Source organism: Musa acuminata, chromosome BXJ1-7 (assembly GCF_036884655.1).
Source record: "Musa acuminata AAA Group cultivar baxijiao chromosome BXJ1-7, Cavendish_Baxijiao_AAA, whole genome shotgun sequence".
Lineage (NCBI taxonomy): Eukaryota > Viridiplantae > Streptophyta > Magnoliopsida > Zingiberales > Musaceae > Musa > Musa acuminata.
In genome coordinates, this window is record NC_088333.1 from 20,341,130 (window position 1) to 20,345,276 (window position 4,147).

A 4,147-nucleotide genomic window follows, 5' to 3' on the forward strand; every position below is an offset into this window, starting at 1 on the left:
ATGCTGTAAAATTATTGCTAGCTTGCATAATGATAAAATTAGAAATTATGTTTATTAAGAAATGATCTAAATTTGAATATCACAAACACTTGATAGTTGGAACTTCTCCTTTTTGTTGATGACAAAAGGGGAGAAGTATGTTGATGTTATGCATGATTTTAATCATGACATGTTTGCTTAGATTTTTGAATCCAAGAGTCTCTATCAATATGGCATATTGATAGGGGGAGTTTGTTTAAACTCCGGGAGTTAAGTTTAACTCCGTCATCAATTGGTTGTCATCATCAAAAAGGGGGAGATTATTGAATCTCGTATTTTGACGATGAAACTAATTGATAATTATTTATGATTTGATCTGCATTTTTAGTGACATAGGATGCTACGATCAGGATGAGATAATTAAAGCAGGAAGAATCATGTTGGGCCAGAGGAATATGTAAGAAGATTGGACATCGAGTTGGAGGATCGGTCGACGTATCGATAGAAGGCTTCGGGCCATGGATTCGGGCATCAGGCCAAGAAGAGTGGATATTATGCCAAGGATATCGGAGTTGCAAAGTCGACTGACCGATTGGGCAATAGGCTGCAAGAGAGGACTGTAACACCCCTCATTTCCGAATGTTCGTATGAACTTTTGGTGATAATGTAAGCATCTATTTTAATTGACAAAAGAAATAGAGTATGAATTAAAGGTAACCTATTTGTAAGATTTGGGAGATCTGTTCAAAAAAAAAAAAAAAAAAAAAAAAAAAAGAAAGAATCTGAGGACCTATATGTAAACCCTAAGGACCTAATCGTGAATATGATAAAAACAAGGACTAAACTGCAAAATGCACCAAATGACAAATTCCACCGCTTAAGCCTCTCTGCCTTCGTTGTTAAGGAAGCAGAGGAGGCAGCTCGTGGGTGATCAGGGAAAGAAAAGAAGAAGAAGAAGAAGAAGAAGAAGAAGAAGGAGAAGAGAAAGAAAATTTGGGGCTTTTAGGGTTTTTGCTTTAATCTTGTTACTTCGGGTCAAAATTTGCAAAGGCAAGTGTTCTAACCCCATCCTACATAAGTATTTGACTCTGTTTTTATGTTGATTCAAAATAAATTGGGAGATTTTTATTTAGAAACTGATATGTTCCTCTTTGGACATAGAACTATGGATTCTGAAAGTTTTCGGTAAACTGACCCCTAAGCACTGTGTCGGCCCTAAGTTTTAGTACAGAATGAGAATTCAGGCAGGAACTATTTTTGTTTGAAATTAGACTCGTATGTCTTTCTTTTGACACCGATTTTGTAGATTTTGGACACCGAATACTTACCCAAAAATTTGTTTCAAAAGAGCCTATAGACGCTGTAAAACAGAGTTCAAGATTTCTGACCTTTTGAAACTATAACGTCTACAACTCCCTGTTGAAAATTCTGATTTGTACCAAACTGATTTTATCTGAAACTAGACTTGAAATCCTCTCTTTTGACGTATAGTTTGAAAATTTTGGAGTTCAATTGCTCACCCTATCGTCTGTTGAATCCGATCCTATAAAGTCTGCAAACCAGTGATTGTGATTTTGACCTTATGTTACCAAATCAGAGGTAACTATGTGTTGGGAGCCCTGTTTCATATGAAATCTGTTCCATCCGAATATAGACTGATATATGGTTCAACCATAGCCTTCCTATGGGTATTGGAGCATATTTGTTATTCTGAAATATTTGTTTGATGTGCCACTGGAATTCTGTTCGAAATCGAGCTTTGGTCGATTTCGCGTATTCTGTTCCATTTCCTTTGGATACTTGAATTCGCCTAACCTTCTTATTGGAATTGAGCTGGTTATGATTGCTTGGAATCCCTGTACACTCTTGCTTTCAATTCTTTCCCTAAAATGAATATTTTGTGAGAGATTTGTTCCTTGCATCACATTGTTTTTGAAAAGGCACATGTACGTTTGGTTGTTCCGCGTGTGCTTCCGTTATATGCTGCAATTTGTTGAAACTGCCTTCTTGTACTCTGGTGTGTGGGATTGTCTGGACCTTTGCCAGAAATGGTAAAGGGTATGCGCTGATTTGCCCGCTATGTGGGGTCCCGCTACGTGGGATATTCTGGTATGCGCTTATTTGCCCGCTATGTGGGGTCCCGCTATGTGGGATATTGCTTAGAGCCTGCGATGCTCTGCCGGCCCCCTTTGACTTCACCTAGACGTGGGTGGATGGAGCTCCCAGACGTGGGAGACTTTTGTCAGGTGGTCATTCAGAAATGGATGAATCACATTCTGACTGAGATCCCACTACACCCTCTATATGTTTGATATGACATCCAGAGTCTTGGTGAGTTATTTCTGTTCCTGCTCTGGATAAGTATGATATGATTGCAACGTCAAGGACGACGTTTGAGCTTCTGTACGACATATGAGTTTGATATGCTCTGAAATGTTTCCTTCACTGTTGAGTTTGCTTCGTAATGTTCCATATGTCGTTGATGTGTTTTGGAACATTTTATATGCCATTGATAAGCTCCGATATGTTTCCTTTGTTTCTGATATGCTCCAATTACTCTATGCCCCATCTGTCAGGAACCAAATATGTATGATTAAAAGGACAATTGTGATTCTGCTCCTAATGATATTATGTCTACGAAATCGTATATTCTGCTTTGTGTTTTGAAACTGTATCTCTTTGGAAATTGTACTGTTTTGATATGGATATGTTAGTCACTTGCTGAGCTCCTTATGCTCACCCCGTTTGTTGATAAATTTTTCAGGATAGCGTAACTCTTGCTTAAATGTTAAGAATGGGCTGAGGCAGCGGAAAGTTTAGAAGACGTTGGGCAGAACTTTTGTTAGCATATATGTAGTTGTGTATAAGCTACCTTGTATCTAATGAAATGTGACTATGAATCTAAACCTGTGGATTTTGTGTAAGTTAAAGGATCCCTCATGTATAGGGTTTTGGAATGTTAAATTAAATTTTTGTAAGGATATGAACTTATGGTAAATCGATGATTGTGGTGATTGCTTAGATTTCCCCACTTGTGGATTTATATTGTGGTTTTTATTTTGATGAGTCGAGTTCAGATTGTATAAATTATCGAGTGATGTGTGCTATGTTTATGAATTGCACAGGGATATGAATTGGTAGATTATAGAAGTGAAATTTTTGATCTGAATGTTTTCTTAGTGACCTCAAATGTGTGTTTGGATCCTGGGTTAGTTATGATGAAAAAATTTTTAATATCATGGATATTTTTGGGGCGTGACAAGGACGATGCGCCAAAGAATCAGACGAAGCGTCGATGGACCAATGATATGCCGGACAACATGATTCAATGCTTAGTATTAATTGTCTAGATCGAAGTGTGTTTTACATGTGCAGGATTAACTACGATAGCAAGGCATGAAGCAAAATGAAGTCTCGGAGTCAAGAACGTGATTTTGTAGGGAATTCGAGAGTTTATCGGAAGTTCGGACGTTCGTCGGAAGTTCTGTAGGAACCAACCGAGAAGTCTCGAAGCTTGCCAAAGAAGCTCGTCGAACTCACCAAAAAGATCGTCATGAAGTCCAGGAGCTTGTTGGGAGTCCGCTGGAACATTGCCGAGAGATCATTGGAAGTTCACCTGAAGTTCGCCAGAAGAAACTAGACTTACAGACTTGTTTAGCTTAGGAAATGTCTTAGGAATCATAGTTAGCACGTAATTGGGTTTGGATTTGGGCCAACCCAATTATGGGCTAGTAGGGCCCATATAAGGACTGTGTTGGGCCCAATGAGAGGCCCAAACAATGACCCATGAGACTACACACAGCCTTCGAGAGGCTGTAGGTGGTGGTACCACCAGTCTAGGCAGTGGTACCGCCCAGTGTCAAGCGGTGGTACCACCCAATGCAATGTCAGTATTAGACTAACACTAGCGGTCGTACCCCCCATGCCCAGGAAACCTAAGATGAGATGTTTTTAGGCTCCAAGTTTGAATCAACTTGAAACCTATAAATACCCCTCTCATCCCTGGTTAAAAGACACAAGCACAAAGAATTTAAAAGTGAAGAAACGTTGTTGCAATCACTTGAGAAATCCCTCATTTAGATCTAACTTTAGAATTATGTTTAGGCGGAGTGTGAGTGCTTGTAAGGGTTGTCTCCTAAACCTGGTAAAAGGAGAAGAGGGGTGTAAG

General features: G+C 39.2%; 1 long non-coding RNA gene across 1 annotated transcript; it reads left to right on the forward strand.

Moving 5' to 3' along the window:
- The first annotated feature begins 552 nt into the window (after positions 1-552).
- On the forward strand, positions 553-2,885 carry LOC135679959 (uncharacterized). The gene is made up of 2 exons (XR_010515380.1): positions 553-1,029; positions 2,744-2,885. It is a non-coding gene; the product is annotated as an uncharacterized LOC135679959 (long non-coding RNA).
- The last annotated feature ends 1,262 nt before the right edge of the window (positions 2,886-4,147 follow it).